This window comes from Oreochromis niloticus, linkage group LG18, assembly GCF_001858045.2.
Source record: "Oreochromis niloticus isolate F11D_XX linkage group LG18, O_niloticus_UMD_NMBU, whole genome shotgun sequence".
Classification (NCBI taxonomy): domain Eukaryota; kingdom Metazoa; phylum Chordata; class Actinopteri; order Cichliformes; family Cichlidae; genus Oreochromis; species Oreochromis niloticus.
Genome location: NC_031982.2, coordinates 16671685 through 16690203, shown reverse-complemented (window position 1 = coordinate 16690203; position 18519 = coordinate 16671685). Strand labels below are relative to the sequence as shown.

The following is an 18519-nucleotide window of genomic DNA, read 5'->3' as shown; positions in this document are numbered from 1 at the left end:
GTGGCAGGTCGTCTACCAATCAGGTTTGTGGCTCGATTCCCTGGTTACTCCAGTCTGCAGGTCGAAGAATCCTTGGACAAGATACTGAACCTCAGGTTGCCCCCTGATGCATCCATCACAGTGATGTTAGCTCAGATATGTTTAAAATACTACTACTAATATCATCATCAGTATTATTAATTATCATTATTATTAATACTAATAATAATAATAATGATAATAATAAATTGTAGTAACAGTGCTCAGTTAAATACTAGTGGAAATCAATTATGACGTCCCCCTGCTACACTGGAACCCCTATCACACTGGCTGATGTCTCTAGAGGTTAAGCCATCAGAATACAGCCCAGCATATCTTAAAGTCTTTTAGTGACTGAGATTTTAAAGAGCCAGAATATGATATAAGGGCACATGATCTATAGCTCAAACTGTTTTCATTATTGTTTGTATGGGATATACTGATATAACTTTTTTGATTTCTGACAGGTTGACTACAGATTTCTGCCCATATAGAGTGCAAGTGCTAAATTTAAAGGCTGAAGTCCTTTAATGTGTAAGCCAACATGAAACAAAATTAAATGCTGCAAAAAAAGTTGAAAAATACATTCAAGAACAGAGTTTTATCGCATTTGTATTTATTGGTAAAACAATAAAGGACAGGTCCAACATCCATTTTATTTTCTCTTTATTCATTTAAAATATTCACCAAACTTATTTGCATTAGTTTCACTTCAATTCAGTGTGAAAATCATTACAGTGAGTGCACTATGGCCATTTACAGTCACGCTAGTTTCTTTTTTCGCACTTTAAGTTCTTCTTTCCGAAACGTCGCCTGTGAAGTGGTGCTGAAATAATATTAATGGAGTTAATGATAAAACATTGTGTTACGATACATGCAAGAAGCATTACACTGAATATACAGCAAAAGAGAGGAGCCAACAGCGAATTAACTGCCGTGTCCTGAACTCATGACATCCGTCAACTCACTTGACTACAATAGACAAATAGGTCAAAAAGTATCCAAATATACAAAGAAAAGCTGCTGGTGGTGCAGCTATCCAGCCAACGGCCTTCAGTTCTTAGTGTTTCCCGTGATACATTAGCTACACTGCTAGCAACTGATGCACTGCAGCAGCAGCATGACAGGGTAAACACAGAGCATAAACAAGAATAAAAATTAAAAGATCAGCCGCAAAGATCATCGCTTATCTAGCTTTCCAAGTAAGGGTCCCACTGATATGGGGCTGGGCAATTCAACAAAACCCAACATTCAGAACCTCTAATCCACATAATCTTGACCATGTCTGTCATTTAATTTTGTATTAAATTCTGTTAATACTTAGTTATCATTCACCGTTTTCTTTAAAACACACTACCGAGTGTGTTCTCCAGTCCAGTGTGCAGTACGGAAAATTAGCACCATGTCCATTGACTGGACACATTTTGTGCTTTAGTAAATACAACATAAAACAAAAAGGAAAAACTGTTGCAGACCAAAAGTAATACCACCAATCTCTTACACCTTGAACACAATCATATTACTGAAAAAGATATGCTCAGCTACTAAAACTGGGATATTTACAATACAAACCTGGTGAACTATATGCCTCTGCATGTGTAATAATCATTTACTAGTCAAGAAGTCAATTAATCTGGACGCCTTACAACCTTAGCTTGGCATCTGATCCAAATATTTTTGCATCCCTGGTGTTTGTTCATTTCTCTCTCTTGTTCATAGTGTCTTAACAATGAGTGAGGTAACTGTTCCATTCTGATATTAGCTGTAGTCTACCATGTCAGCTAGAGCAAAAGAGATAAAATTGAAGGGGTTTGACCAAAGGAGCACCCTTGGTCTTGTTCTTTGCTGCTCTACTATGATGTGAAAAGTGGATGAATTAAATTTTTAGTAGTGCACCCTTTCCTTATGGCTGTAGCCAGAGGGCCAGGCTTTGCACATCCTGTCGATAGCCGATGAACTGCCAGGCTGAATTAAAAGACACTCAAATGAAGATTCTTGAGACTGCCACTTCAAACCATTCAATGATACTAGTGCAGCATAAGAACACATCTGCATGTATTATCTTCCTCCACTCTTTAGTTTTTTTGTTTGTTTTTTTAAAATAAATTCATCACCAGTTACTAGCATTTGCCTGGACACGCATCTTCTATACAAATCTTCTGAGTGGAGCAGCATAATAAGACTTCATGGAGATTCATAATTTCCATGTCAGAATAAGCGCTGCTGTAATAGATGCTTGTGTAGATCTGGATCTGGTCTGCATGTGCACATGAATATTATGAACACCTGAATCTGGCTACAGTAAGTGTTGCAAAACAAGTCTTTTTATCATTATTGAAAGTAACATGGTTGTACGAGAGGTACAGAACTTTGTTTATCTGAAATAATATTACACTGCTATGACCTTCTCAGCGGCCATTTCCAGATGTTCATCCGACCCAGCCCATTTAGGGCACAAAGAGCAGACTTGCCTTGCGTATAAGTAATACTGCAGTCTATACGGGGTGCATAATGGCTTGTACACAATTTCTACTTGAAGCATTTTTAGTAAGGCTTCAAATTTCTTATGCAGACATTTTGCTTGACTGTGCATTGTGAGCAGAATACTGTCAAAATCTGACTTCATTGCAATACCTTGTTGTGTTAACCCAGTTCACACAATAATGGCTGATGGCTTTCACTGTATTGCCTGTGTGGACAAGGACAAAGTTAAGTGGTTTGTGAGGAAACCTGAGAAAGTACTGTGTTTTACACACCACCACACACCCCCACCCTGGGTGTACTGATCAGTTATATTAAGAACTATTCAACAATACATAGTGACTGATTTTAGCATTTTTTTAATGCATGCAAGAACAACATCATTGCAGTGTCAACCGTAACATTTTTCATTTACAACACTACTCCCCAGGCTAGAAGATCAGTCTTTTACCAAAACCCCTGTATATTTTACAAGACTGTGAAAAAAAAAGAAGATAAGCCAATTTTAAATCCTTTGTATACTGCTGGATACCTTAACGTACAACAATAGCAACATATCAGTTTTGGGGATATCACAATACTACACTACCACCATTGGATTACAAAGAAGCCATATGACAATCATGAGAGAGAAAGAGACAGCTGCTGCCAGCTTTCGTCCAACTTTACAAAATGTTTGCCAAATTTAGGGATCGAGCAGCTTTTCTTTTTCCTTAAGTTCAGCAACGAGTGATATTGCAGTCAATTCTGGAAAAACTTTTTTTTTTACTCCACCTTGCTTCATTGCTTTGGTCACAGCATTGACTCTTTATTGCCCACTGTAAATGTCACAAAGGATACCGCTTGTCATCTCCACTGCTTTATCAACTGTTTGATAAAGTTTTCAAGGTGCTTGGGCTGAATGTTGAATATTTTTCATTTATACACATGGTCTTAAGGCCTTGCAGTCCAAATCCATCTTTCTTTAGGCACAAGTGTGAGTGAAATGCTGTCATTTTTTAATCCAGCACCACCAGCATTGTCTTTTGCACGTTTTCTTTAATGATCCTCTAATGTGGAAATAAACAAGAAAGAAAACAAAGTGAAATACTTGTTAGTGAGCGTTCACTTTAGCCAATTTGTCTTGGAGGTTAATTGGTTAACTGTGACTGGTGGAAACACCGTAACTGAACTAGTACCTGGGAAATAAACTTGCCCATTATTCCTTTGACAAGTCCACAGGTTATGTCGAATCTTGCACTGATTTACCAGCAGACAATCCCAAATCAGCAACGCAGTTTTCCTTGTCAAGCTGGAGCTGCTATTAAGGGGGTCATTTATATTATTCCTTGCCAAGACTAGTCTTAGGCGATGTCTTAGCAAGGACTAAGACATCGCCACTGTCTTGGACTGCAGGTGGCAACCACAGTTGTCCTTCTAATGCAGAAAACGGCTGTAAACTGCAGCAATGTTTTAAAAAGAACCGGCTCATCCACTACACTGAGCTTACCCAGGCAGCAGAGCACAACAAAGACCATCATCTCCAGCTATAGTCCAAGACGCTGCAATTTTGAGTGCATCCGCAGGATGAGACTGATTTGAAGCAGTTGATTATATAATTCATTAAAATGAGCGTAGCTCTTCTCACTCAAAACTTGACTGAGCTCAAGCACTCAACTGTATACTGAAACCCCAGCTTATATCTAGGGTAAACCACGTACCTGATAGTATCAACATCAAACACTTTTGGTCAGTTTTTTTATTTATTTTTGAAATAAGCATCGCACAGACAGAAAATGTGCACAATTTTGCGACACATACTAAATAATAAAAGCAAACTCATTCCAAACTGCAGACCCATAGTCCTTTGGTCAGTAAAGCATAAAATTGTGTCTCATCAATCCCCATTATGTGCAGTAACAGCACTCCACATCTATATAATAATGTCCATGAGGATACATGCAGTTCCAGATTTAATACATGCGATCATAATAAACTGTGCTACATTAAACCTTTTTAAATTCAGTGCCATCCATGCACTAAACACCGCAGACAGTGTGGTCAGAAATGGCTTAAATTATTAGTTAGGCTTTTTCAGTGACTCAGAAGAGATCTCACTTTGACAAACACCACCTTTCGCTGCTAGTCTGTGGCAATTCAACATCTTTCTATCAATTATATTGATTTCAACAGCCTTTAAGACGTCGTCCAACACCAAAACTGAACACAAAATACAAACCCTCTATAATAATGTTGAGACTGCACAAACCCCAAGTTAGGAATGTTACCTCTGAGATAAAAAACCTGAAGACATTGTCTCTTTAAACACTGTAGGATCCGATAAGAAGTCGTCGGATAAGGAGCATTTTTGTACAACAAGCAAAGGCTCAAAGGTGACGAGAACTTTACTTGGGGCATCTGAGGTTAAGATCCGGTAACTACAAGGCAGTCACGACCACCACGGGAGCAGCTGAAAACATGCTAACGTTAGCTTTTGTTGACCGAAGCTTGGGCACAAAGCAGCTGCATCCAGCTAACGACTGCTAGCTTGTTGTGCTCAACTCTGTCGCCTTTTCTTCGTCGACCACAGACAAAAGTAACGTTGACGTCGACTAAATTTAACAGAAATTGGAAAAATAAACGAAGCCATTTATCATTGTTAACAACCGAAAGAGGACTGTACTTGGCTTTAGAGCCATTATCCCGTAAGACAACTTTGAAAGAGAGGGCCATCTATAGCAAACAGGTTACCTATGGTTGCAGTTAGTTGTCCAACTCATACTTGCAACTAACGCCTACGCCAAAACAGTGAAAAACGCTTCACCTCTTTGTTTTCCCAATCCTAGTGTTAAACATGTCCATGGCTCATAGAAAACTTGTCGAGCGACCTTAAAAAACACTACCCCTCCTAATAGCCAGCTTCAAACCGGGTGCAAGGCAAAGGGGAGCATTTGAGCCCAACACACACACACAAAGGCTCGGTCTATTCAATGAAACGGAACTATTCTAGGGAACTACAATGATGCACAAAAAGTGAAAACGATACGTTACACAACCACCCAGGTTCTGGTTTCTTTCTCTTTTAGCTTCCAACTAACGATAGCCGTGTGTTTTCGCACTGAATAGTGCAGTAAATGCGTTAATATTTGCTTATATGGCACCCATGAAATGTTCAATTGAATGTTCCGTTCCGTTGAATAGTCTGAGTCATGAAAGCCAAGGCGGCGACAAACCCCCAACATCAGACTGGAGAAGGATAAGGTTGGCTCAGCCTTACGTGAAAAGGTAAATTCCCAACAAACTCAGCTTACATTGAAGGAAAAGGCCAAAGAGGCAAATATAGCTTACCTTCCAGCCCTATGAATAGAGAGTTATCCTCTTCATGTCCAAAATAAGGGGGATGAAACGTCGCACTTATCACCCAGCTAGCTAGCAAGCTAATGGAGCTAGCTAGCCTCTCTCCAATGAAGCAACACCGCAGTTCTCAAAAATGCACAACGCATATCATTATATTCCAGCGCTGCAATGTTATTCCCAACTTTGCCCATTTGATGGAGAAGCGGATGATGTAAATCCAACAGAAAACCGCTTCATTGGCACACGCATCTGCGGGGATCACTTTCCTTTCTCCAATGACAGCTGTCGTCGCACGAGTTCGGCTTATATAGCTAGTTGGTGTTAGCCACCCAAGTCGACAGCCAATAATTTTACCATTAACGTGTAAACATAACGACCTCGAAATCCAAGCGGCTGCTAAAGTCAATGCTCCGTGAGCCAAACTTTAAGTAGGAATCCTCGGGTAAAGTGTAGCGACCCGCAAAGCAACAGAAAAAAAAAAGCTGGATGCCGACCGCTGGGGGTTGGCAACTGGTTCTATTTTCTTCAGCTGCGACAAGCTGCGGGACCAAGCGGCCAGTTTAGGAGAGACTCACAGTCATCCTGCCACGCAGTAACAACCGCCTCCAAAAGACATGTAAAAACAAACATTAGCTTGCCAAAAACAACATCTCGCCTGCCGCGCTGACCGAGCTGCAAAATGATTATGAAATAGCACAAAATTAAGTTGAAGATGACGCTTCGGGGCGCTCTGTAACGGTGGCCATATCTAATGATAAGTGGCACCGAAGCACAGCCCCCCCTCTCCAGGCTCCTCAAAAACTAGATCCGCCTCCTCCTCCCCCCGAACAGCACAACTACGGGCACAAATCTTTCAGAATCGACGGGGCTCGCCGAGAAAGGGATGTTTCGCGAGTGTGAGGCGTGTTTAAAAAGACCGATTAGAAGACGCAACGAGAAATAGCAGATAAACCGTTTTACAATTTCTTCAAAATACTCTCTGACCCTGCGGAGGGATATAAGCATTTAGTAAATAAAATAATGGCTAGGGAGGGCCCGAAAAGATGGAGCCTGGAGTTTTTTCCGTTTTGGAGTTGGAGCTGTTAGAAACCATTGGTGCTTGAGCTCATGCAAATCTTTGCCAGCTGTAGCTATAGAGAATCCAACAGTCGGAAGGCTTCCTCATAGCCGGGGGAAAATACACAAAAAATGGATTAACTTTAATACGCCATGGAGCTGGTGGTTTAGGCTGAATGCGAATGTACCTCAGCTGCTCCCATACGACGGCGTCTCTACTCCTGCTTTACACCCCCTACACACACACATACACACGCCCAGTATACAGATTTAAGCGTTGCATTATGTGTTAGATAAAGGTACTCAACAAACCGGCCGACCCACCGTACATTCAGGGGTTAACTTTCGGAAAAGACCCCAGGGGTCGGCTTTCAGCGGCTGTAGATAATATGTAATAGAGGCAGAGAATGTTGTGTCTCTGGTTAGATTTTGCTTTCGATTTTAAGGCTCACTTAACTACAACTTACCAGAGTTTCTTCGAGTGAAGCCCCTCAGAAAATTAACTGGAAATAAACGCAGCCCTATTCCTTTAAATGGTAAACCTTGGCACCTCCTTCCTAAACTGAGAGCTCCCCCTGCTGGCTAATCTAAAGTGTTTATTATTATTGTTATTGTTATTATTATTATCATTATTATTATTATGATTATTATTATTGTTGGTAGCAATCATTTCGACATAGTTCAAATAAATCGCGCATTAAAAAATGTGGCAAATGAAAGCAAGCACTCGGAAAATCAGAGAAATATAATGACTGTAGAGGCTTTTAAGGTGTGTATAAGGCAGATATGTGCAGTTGTATTTGCAGTAATTAACTCTTAACTCCACTGATCATCAGTGGGAGTATCTGCATGTTAGACAAGCCACCATCACTGGTATCAACACACCAAATGAGGGAGTGTGCTTTGTAAGAATGGTTTTCGTCCTTACAGTAGAATTACAGAGACAATGCAAAGCAGCACAGAAACTGTTTTCCAGGGCTTCTCCTTTACATAATCACTCATTAGTTTGTTTACTCTCAATAGTGAGCTCTGGGCTACAGAGTCAGAAATCTAGAATAATTTGTCTAACAGCACAATAGAGGTTGTGTATTATAATCCGTGTGTGTTATCACATATGCAAGAGACAGCCAAACAGGCAACCTAAAAGCATGGAATCTGATAATGCTAACAATACATCAAGCAAATATAAACGAGAACAAAGGGCAGGGAGGACTAACCTGAACATCTACAATACAGGCAAAATACAAATGGGAAGTTAGATGTGATGTGCATTTAAGATAGGTGATAGGTTTGTAGTGGTCAATATATGGACATATGGACATTGAGAAGCCCTGCCTTCAAATACAGTCTGAATTTCCAAGCACTGAAATGATCACTCTGAAGAATATGCTAGTTTTAATGATGTGATGCGTCATTTTTAAATGTGCCATTAACTCATTTATAATAAAGTTTTTGTCTGTTGATCCATTGAGTAGGATGGACCTTTGGCTGCAGGATAGGGAAAAAAAGAAGCAGTTGCCAGTCAGATGCTTTCCAGATGGTACTGCACAGTGGATCAAAATCCGATGGCACTTTTATTCATTATTCTAACAACTTTTACAGGAGCCCCTGCACCCCTGGCTGAAATTCAGGCTCCTTGTTATACAGTTGGCTGTAGACACTCACTGTTGTACCTCTCTCCTGATCTCCTCCATATATATTTGATGATAATTTGAGTCAGAAATGTTTAATTTGCTTTTATCACTCTGTTGCCACTGATTTAAGTCCAGTTCTTGTGTAATTTTGCATACCCTGTTCTTCTCTCCCTGTTCCTTAACAACTACCCTTCAATTTCTGAGGCTTCAGTGAATAGATAGATGCATCTCTCAGGCCCTGTGTCAGGTCTATGCTGGATTTGTCCTCGTTTCTTAACAATATGAATTTCAGATACTGTTTTTCTGCTGTAGAGTTTGTTTGTTTGTTTTAGGTCTGCCACTTCTTCTTCTGTCCTCGTCTTGTTCTTTTTCCTCAAATTTTTTGAAGAACACACTGCACACCATACAGACATATCCCAACCCTTTGGCAAGTCGTCTTTGAGGATTTTGCTTAATTCAACAAAAGTAATAAACAAAATATGTGTTTTTATGTCAGGCTGCTAGGAACAAAGTGTTGAAAGATACAATTTATAATGACTCTTTGGAAAGTTAACATTCAACCCTTGAGTTAGATGCCTTTTTTTTTTACACTTGAATGATTCATAGGTGAGTTTTAAGTGCTGTAACAAACAATAACATTGTTCTGGGCTGGAAGTGAGTGAAAACATTGACTGACCTTCAGAAAATTTACAAGAAAGTTTTGCTCCTTGGAAGTAAAACAAAGAAATGATGGGTTTCTCATGACCTTTTGCTTATACACATATATTTATTCAGGACTGCACAGTGGCAGGGTGTTAGTTCAGGGTTTATCTCCATCTTTCTGTGTGGAGTTTGGATGTTCTCCCTGCATTTTTGTAGGTTCTCACCAGGTAATCTGGCTTCCTCCCACAGTCCAAAAATATGCAGTTAGTGGAATTAGGTTAATTGGTGATTCTAAATTGCCCATAGATGTGAGTGGGAATGGTTGTCTGTGTCTTTGTGTTAGCCCTGTGATAAACTCGTGACCTATACCAGGTGTACCCTGCCTCTATGGTAGCTGGGACAGGCTCCAGCCCCCTCCAACCCTGAATTGAATAAATGGAAGAAAATGGACTGATGGAAGTGTATGTTTTCAGCTTTAATTCACAGGGTTTAACAAACCTTTTGCATTAACTGGTTAGGAATTAGAGACATTTTTATATGTAGTTCTTCATTTTCAAAAGGCTCAAAAGTAATTGGACAAACTAACATAATTTTAAGTATAAGAAAAAAAATCATTTTATTTAATAAGTCCCTGAGGTCCAGAACCCATGAAAATCACCAAATGTTGTGCTTCCTCCCATGAGATGCTAGAGCATAATCTTTCCTGCAGCTGCCTTCAGTTTCTGTGCGATTGTGGGTCTTTCTGCCTTTAGTTTTGTGACTGAAAAGCTGTTCTGAGATCAGGTGACGCACTTGGCCATTGAAGAAGATCGTATTTCTTTGCCTCAAGAAACTTTTTTTTTTTTTTTTTTTTTGCAGCATTCTTTGAGTGATTATGCATTTGCACTGTGAAGCATTGCCCACTCTTTTCCAGCATTTGGCTGACTCTGAGCAGTGAGTATAGCCCTGTGCATTTCACAATTCATCCTTCACAACTTAACCATCATCAATAAACACTAGTGACCCGGCTCCACTGGCAGGCATACATGGCCGTGCCCTAACATTTCCCCCAACACGTTTGACAGATGGGACACAAACGTGCTACACTTTGGATCATTTGAACTTTTCCTTTTCTTCTCCGTAATTACTGGGTACTACATGATCTTAGTTTCATCTGTTCAAAGAATTTGTAAGTTTTTTTCCAGAACTGGAAAGGTGTTGCTGAGACAGCTTAACTTGATATATATTGGACCAGGTTTTGTGAAGTCAAATTTCTGGTCAGCAGTATTTCCTGACAGCACGTAAGGATGAGACACGACACTCATCGGTATCGCTTTCTAAAATGTGACCTTTGTGTGGGTGTACGTTCACACCGTTAACCACCCATTGACCTAATTACCTTGAAAACACAAAGCTCCTGTTTAGCGTTGCATCGCTGATACTCCTGTTGGCCTAATTCCTTCATTTACAAACTCAACACTGACTGATCCACAGAGACTCAAGACTGTAATTACTAGAGCGACTCTGTACTTAATACTGATTTAAAACGACTGTTTTCGTATGCAATGAAAGCAATAATGACAGTAACATCATGTTTTATACTGGAAGTGAATTTAAATTTAAAGAGATCACACAGCTTTTGTCAAAAATCATCCTTCTGGCCAACATATAGCTTGACTCATTATACCACTAAAAGTACATGCATTTTTAGTATGACAAACACTGGCTATGTTTCAGTGTAACTGTGTGCCAGCGCAAACAAAAGCAGCACCCCCAAACCACTGATTTTTTTATTTACACCTGTGGTTATTTCTGCCACGTGTCAAAACCTCTTCCATAAAAATCCCTGATGTAATAAACAAGCAAGCCTTTCAGCTCTTTCAATGTCAAATAAAACACAAAAACCTCTTTAATATTTGTTGCTCTATACACACCAGCCACTTACACAGTGAGGAATCCTGCTTTACCACCATATGAGATATATAAACTATTCTTTAAGATTTAACAAGCATGTAATTTAATTTGCAAAGCTTAGACATGGTGGAAATGCTCCAAAAAGCTCATTAGTGTGGGATAAAGAAGTATTTTGGTATGTTGCAGACAGAGGGCAGCATGGCTCTACTGTTTCACACAACACTGGAAACAGGAACAGGATCAAATTGCTCTCTGTAATTCAACATGAAAAATGCAACCTGTCTGTTTTATTTCTACCAATACAATATATTTTACATTTTCTTTTCTTTTTTTTGCTATTGTTTATCAATTTATTCAAATAGTACCTAGTTTATAGTGTTTAATAAGGAGCATCCTGCCTATTAATGTAAAGTAATATTAGTAAAAAGAGATAATTAAATGTGCTCAAAGACAAACATTTGTGTGCAGTCTTCATAAAGATTTGTTTCTCGTCAGGTAACCGATGGCAAGGTGAAGCATTCAAACTCAGTTTGTCTTCATGCACATTTCCTCATCTTGCAATATAATTCAGTGTACATTTATGCTGTAGGTTTATATAATTATTAGCAGATAAATGTGCTTTAATACAATAAGTCACATCAGCAAAACAAAGCATAATTTCATGGCGAATGGATAAATGCTCAAGGAGCTCTTTTCTGGTTGTTGAGCTTAATTGGTGCCCTTTGGCTATCAGCATTAAGGACTAATTTTCAAGAGAATACTGTGACTGTAAGATAGAATAGGCTTTTTTTTAGGCTATTCAGCCATCACATTGCTAGCCTTGCAAGTCATCATTTGGGTATAAAGTGTTGCAGTGGATTTTTTTTATGTTGTTCCTGCAAAATAATTGCCTGTTTATGTTGGCTGCTGTTTTCAATATAGATGCTATACGTGCAGTTTACAGACCATTGCATGCAAACTGTTATGTGTCATGAGCTACCATGTAGGACAACCCGTATGTATATAAAACACACCATTACTGAGAAATATAGTTGACATAGACTCAGCAATATATATAAAAAAAACAAACAGGCCAACATTATCTGCGAAAATGTTTAAAAAGAAGCAGATCGTTATTTTTGCTGCTGCAACTAGAAAAAAACACTGCTGATAATATCAGTATTTCAGATAACAACCATCCTGCTTTTCAGTTTTATCCTGTATTTCTTTTAGGAGTCTTTTAGAAACAAAGCACCAGTGCTGCCTAAGGTAGAGCAGGAGGCAGCTGCAGAGTAAAAGGACAGACAGCTACCAGGTGAGCAGATGGATCATATTAATATAATAGAAGAGAGAAGAAACATGAAACCGAATGCTGGCTGAGCTCTTTCTCTGCAGAAGAACAGCTATTGTTGAATCGAACCCACAATAGTTCACTGCGCAGCTAGATACTTATTTCCTATAGCTGCACGCAGAACACATTTCAAAACCATAGTATGTAGTAAAAAAAAATTAGACTCAGCGTGAGTGGCGAAAACCACAAAGAGTACACATGCTTCAGTTAGATCTGGATAGGGAATCTGTTTTAATCTTTTATTTCAAAGAGATAAAATGTTTAAATATTTCACAGACAAATTTGCATCATAATTTCCTCTGATAACTTGGTGCTGAAGCCCAGTGTGGAAGAACTTCTACCTTACAAGAAAGAAGGCTTTCATTACAGTCTAATTAAAGAACAAAGAAATCCACTTTTAAGAAGTTATAGAAAGAATTTGTTTGACTTGATACATTAAACAGGCAGAATTGGTAATGCAGATATGAGAGAGCGCGGGAAAGAATTAATCTCTTCTTGTAGACATATCTCAGACATCAAGTCTTTGGTCTTGACAAGCTTTGAATAAAGTGGAAAGAAGTGCGAAAGGAAAGTTTTAGGTCTCAGTGATATTAGAAAGTGCACTCAGTGTGCTCAGATGCTTGGTTCAGACACTGAAAAGCTGCAAAAGAAGTCAGAATGAATCTATTAATTCATCACTGATTGATGAGGGGACACATTTCGTGAACTGAAATATTAAACCTTCATGTCAGTGGTGGCAAGACAGCTCTAAAACCCAGCCTCGCACCACATCTGCATTCTCTGATTTTGCGTGACTTTCAATCATAAGGTCAGGTTGACCTTTTTTAGTCCTTTTGAACCATGAGGGAAATTGATTGCACCGGTGAATTATATGTGAACTGATAAAATATGGGAAAATTAATCCCTGCTTTGCAGAAAAAATTAAATTGAGGCAGAGGGGATTTGCTATTCTTCTGACTTTTGCAAAAGCTTTAATGTATAAAGTCTTCTGAGTGCAGTCCCTACTTGATGAACAATTCTATTGCCCATGGCTGGAGGAGCTAATTAGAATCTATTTATAATCATAGGGGAATATATCCAAAGAGCTAAGAGAGAGAGAAAGGATAGAGAAAGAAAGAAGGGGCTAAAGGGGGGGATGGTGTGCCATGAAATCAGTCTGTGTGCTCTGATATCTGAAACTCAGATGTTCGCATCCAAGGAGCCAGACAAAACCAAATTAGCAGGTCTTCGCAGACAAGACAGAGTTTGCCTTTTTCTTCTTGTAGGAGTGGAAAGCCAGTTTACGGGACATACTTCAGTAACACAAGTGCATAAGTAGAAGATGAAGAGAAACCGTTTGATCATTTTAAAGTTTCAAGTTTTGGAACTTTTCACAGAAGCTTTCAGTAGTCTTATGCAAAAGTCTCATGGGGGAATATAAAGCGGAAGATCAGGACATGAGGACAAGGGGAAGAGAGCAAAGAAGCGAGCTGCATTAGAAATATGATTAAACTATCACAGCTTTTTATTTAATAAAATAGTGTTGAACTGTTCGCATATTAAACAAAAATTCATTTGTTCTCCGCTTTCCTTCACTTTACAGCGGTGTCATCAAAGATCCCACCGCTCTCTGCTTCACTGCTTTCTGCAGAAATGTGTCTCTGCTGTCAGTGCGCTGCAGCCAGACACTGATGTTTATGCAACGAAAAAACCAAGAGCAGCTGCAACTCAGTGAATTCAATGTGGACTACCCAGCATCCACTTACACAAAGCCATTAACAGTCTGACCAGACTGGTGAAATGCTAAAGCGTCACATGCACATGGACAAAGCAGGAAACACACGTTGGCAGACAAGTCAATATAATGGGTTTTCATTCCTATTATATGAGTTGTATAAGTCACCTTAGTTTAGATGACAGTGACCTCTTTCAGAGTGAGTAAACCTCTGGTGTCCAGCTACCCACTGAGCATGTTTAACATAATTGTATTCATTTATCGCATGTTAGGGTCACTAGAAAACCAAAGGAAAGTACAATTGTTGGGCTGCAGAACTTCAAACATTTTAAGAGTATTCTGGAATTATTGGTGTTTGCACAGATTTGCACAATCTCTTAAAAACTGCACAAAGATGTTTTGGACTAAAATTACTTCACATTTTTGTGTGTGTGTAAATGGTGAAACAGTACTTACAAATATGCACCCTTCAGTAGGTACACCTTGCTAGTACCAGGTTGGACCTGCTTTTGTCTTCAGAATTGCCTTAGTTCTTTATGGGACAGATTCACCAAGGTGCTGGTAATAATACTCAGCGATATTGGTCCATATTGACATGATAAGGATCATTACACTACCATCACCATCCTGAAACGTTCATGCAAGGCATGCTTTTATGTTATTTGTGCCAAATTCTGACTCCACCATAAATGCATTGAGATGCTGCCATGTGACTGGCTGATAAGATGTTTGCATCAACAAACAATCAAACAGGTATAACTAATGAAGTGGTGGGTGAGTGGTTTCTTGATGTAATCCTCTTTGCTGTGGGCTTCTGGTGGCTTTATAATTTGTTTTACTAAACAAATTGACGGGTCACACTTTTAGACTGTTTATGTCAAGTAAAGACTGCAGTGCATAAAGGCACTTGAGAAGCGGTGAGCCAAAATGCACCTACTTGAGAAGGTCTATTTAAAGGCAAAGAAACAAAAAATAGTATGAACTGAAATAGCACTGATCCACAAATAATGTCCCGATTTGCTCCAGAAATCACTCATTGATGTGACAGCATGAAAACATTTGACCTGCAATAAAAACAACAATTTATCTGGTAGAAAATTGTGTTTCACTATGTTTTACAGCATCTCCAGGTTGTCATCTTCTCTCTTCCCTGCTCAAACTGTCCCTAAGTCCCGCTGCAGAGAGACTTTGCCCCTCTCCACTTTTTTTTTTAATAATAGTAAAAAAAAAAAAAAAATATCAGCAAAGCGCAGCGAGCTCCCTCACAGGCACACCCAAGAGGCCCTATTAAAGCCAAGGTCAAATCCCACTCTGCTCTACACTTCATACTAGTATCCACTCTAAGAGTTTTCTAATATCCTGGATTCTCTGGTCCAGTCTAACTCTCCAGAGACACAGAGAGCACTGTACAATAATCCTGGTGGTGTAGCAATGCAGGAAGGTGAGATGCTTCTCTGTTTTTGCTCTGAGCACTCTGAAGAAGGGAGAACAAAAGTCAGGCATTAATCCACTTCACTGTTCATCATTAGAAGTGTTATATTTTTCCTCTTCTTGAATAGTTGTTTGTGGTAGAAGGCTAACAATGTTGTTGCATAGTCATTCTTTTGGCATGAAAATGCATCAACTGTGAAAACCTTTTGTTTTGCATTATCTCTTTTATATATCACAGTTTTTGGTCATGTGGCTCATAGGGTGGCCTCTTGTATCCATAAATCCGTTATCTGACTCGAATAATGCTTTATGGAATTTCTCAAGCATGCTGCAGCAATATAGAGGAGATGAATTTATGCTGCAAGTTGCCTTATAATCCTGGGAGAAAAGGTAGTGAGCCGTGAGACACCAGAACTGATGCTATGTCCTCAAGCCATATTGGGTAGTGAGGTGAATGTGACAGAAAAGATTGAGGTGGTCTTAGCCCTGAGATGCCAAGCCCATTGATGGTACAAAGCTATCAGTCACTCAGGGTAGAGCAGGGTGAGGGTGGAGAGTGTTCAGCCACTGCAGGCACTGTTATTCAATAAAAGATGTCTTTGAAGTCTACTCATTATGCTCAGTATTGTAGCATTAGTCATCAAAAACATTACAATAAACAGTATCACAAATTTTCCCAGGAGCAACAGTGTCATACTAATTCAACTCAGTTTTATATATTTAGTTTTTTCAAAAGGGTTGCTTTACGATTGCACCACTCACACTTAAAGGAGCATTTTCACATTTTGAGAAATATGCCTATACACTTTCATGTTAAAATTTCAATAATAAGGGCAAATGTTTCCTGTAAGAGTTTAAAGAAAACTCCAGTGAAAATGATCAAGAGGTTATCTTTGTAGGCTGATATGACATTACTCTGATATATCAGAGTTATAATGGTGGCATCTTTCACAGACTGGACAGCCAGAGTTATGGACTCACATTCATCCATCCATATTCTGCCACTTATCCAGGTCGAGGTCGTGGGGGGAATTAGTTTAAGTAGAAACGCCCACACATCCTTCTCGACATCCACCTCCTCCAGCTCTTCTGATGTGACTCGGGGGCGTTCCCAAGCCAACCGAGCACCATGATCTCTCCAGTGTGTTCTTGGCCTACAACCAGGGTCTCCTCCCAGTTGGACCTGCCCCAACCACCTCATCTCTAAAGATCCATAGTGATGGATTTCAACACTTGGAAGAGCTTCAATTTTCTTTTTCTTTTTTTTACATTTACACAGGTTATAGTACTTTTATGTATTTGACTATGATTTCCACCGCTGAAGCACTGGCAGATCACAATTGCTCATATATTCCTCACACTTATTATTGTTTTTTTTATTTTATTTTATTTATTTATTTTGTTTAAATATTAAACTTTAGGATAAATTTGTCACACACTCTTTATATAAGGTCAAGACCAAACTTCATCATTTTCAGACCCTTTTTTGTAGTTTATTTAAAATTTTGAGCAACATCAAGGTCAGTCAAATCTCTTTGTAATTTATTTCCCCATTGTGACAACCACCTGGGACAGTTTAATAAATACTCAAACACATCAAAGGAAACTGGATATGTCTGTGTTTAATGTCTATTTCCCAGAATAATACGAGTCCAGATTCGTTGAGCATTCATTGCAGCAATGCTCGTCAAACCTTTTGGAACAAGGCTCTAACATTAGAGTGGAGGCACACTTATTCCAGTATCAGTGTGCCAAAAGGGGGAATAATATATGTATATGTATATATATGTACATATATATATATATATATATATTATATATATATATATATATATATATATATATATATATATATATATATGTATTCCCCCTCTCCTCAGAAATATAAGCCTGTGCTGAAGTGAGAAATCTGTCACGGTTTGCTGCAGATGTGATACTGAATACAAGACAGGAAATGTAGCTGCTCATATTTTGTGTAATCAAGCTGTCATGTAGTTTGTTTACACCAGAATGACCGATGATGAAGTGTGGGTGGTGTTTTGGAAATTTACAGGCATTCGGTTTCTTCTCATTACTGTCATGGACTGAGCACAGTTTCAGAAATAATATAAGAATGCTTAATAACTGTGATATTAAGGTGATGCATAGAAAAAAACTGTCCTGAGTTTCTGAGCTTAATTGAGTAATTATGATCGTGTATGCTGCTTGAATTTTAATGAAATGTTAACATAATTTAAATTCAACTGTGTTGTGTGGCGAAAACTGAAGAAATGCATCTGTTTGGCATTTTTGTGGCGAGAATGCGAAATCCAACAGGAGGATCTCAGCGTCCATCCATCTGCCTGCTCAGGATCCATATAAGCACTCACTGGGTAAGAGCCCTGACCTGGGCAAGTTGCCAGTCTACCACAGGGCAAAATCGCCCTTAACGGAGCCAGTCAAAAGCTGGTCCTTTTAGTGGTCAACCAAATCTCCATTGAGAGTTTCTTAGCATTTAAAAGATCACGTTTGGTTTCCCCTCAGGATTTGGTAATCACAATTTATTTTGTTTCCATTAAAAGTAAGAAACAAAATAATTCTGTAAATTCTCTCACTGGATTATAAGCGCCCAATAAAATATCACAACTCAGCAGGGCGTGCGTTACTGTTTGTTGGCAGTAAAACTGTCCATATTGGATAAATAAAACCAGCAATAATATGATTCAACTACAGTGCAAAATCCTGTATTTATTAGCAGAGATTTGCAAAAACCACCATGTCTGAGGGATGGACAAAAGCCATGTATGGCAATCAGAGACAGTCCATTTATATTCCAAAGAAACAGAAAGTGAAGAATTAAGTGGACCCTTACTGCTTCCATTGGAGTTAAGAGGGTATGTAGAGGATGCTAATGAAATGCACTTGATTAACTGATCATCAGCAAGTGTGAGGACCTCTATAAAAGCACAAGTTTTGTCCTTCTGAAGCATTCATGTGTATGTTAA

General features: G+C 39.0%; 1 protein-coding gene across 9 annotated transcripts in view; it reads right to left on the bottom strand.

The window, feature by feature from the left end:
* kmt2cb (lysine (K)-specific methyltransferase 2Cb) overlaps positions 1 to 7378 on the bottom strand; it is a 78591-nt gene extending 71213 nt beyond the window's left edge. For 8 of the 9 annotated variants that reach the window (XM_019347970.2, XM_019347971.2, XM_019347974.2 and 5 more), the window contains exon 1: positions 5827 to 6605. The gene's annotated coding sequence lies outside the window, so the exon portion shown is untranslated. Of the gene's footprint in view, positions 1 to 5826; positions 6606 to 7358 lie in introns of those variants that run through there. The other variant, XM_025900646.1, reaches the window with a different exon arrangement.
* Positions 7379 to 18519: the final 11141 nt, after the last annotated feature.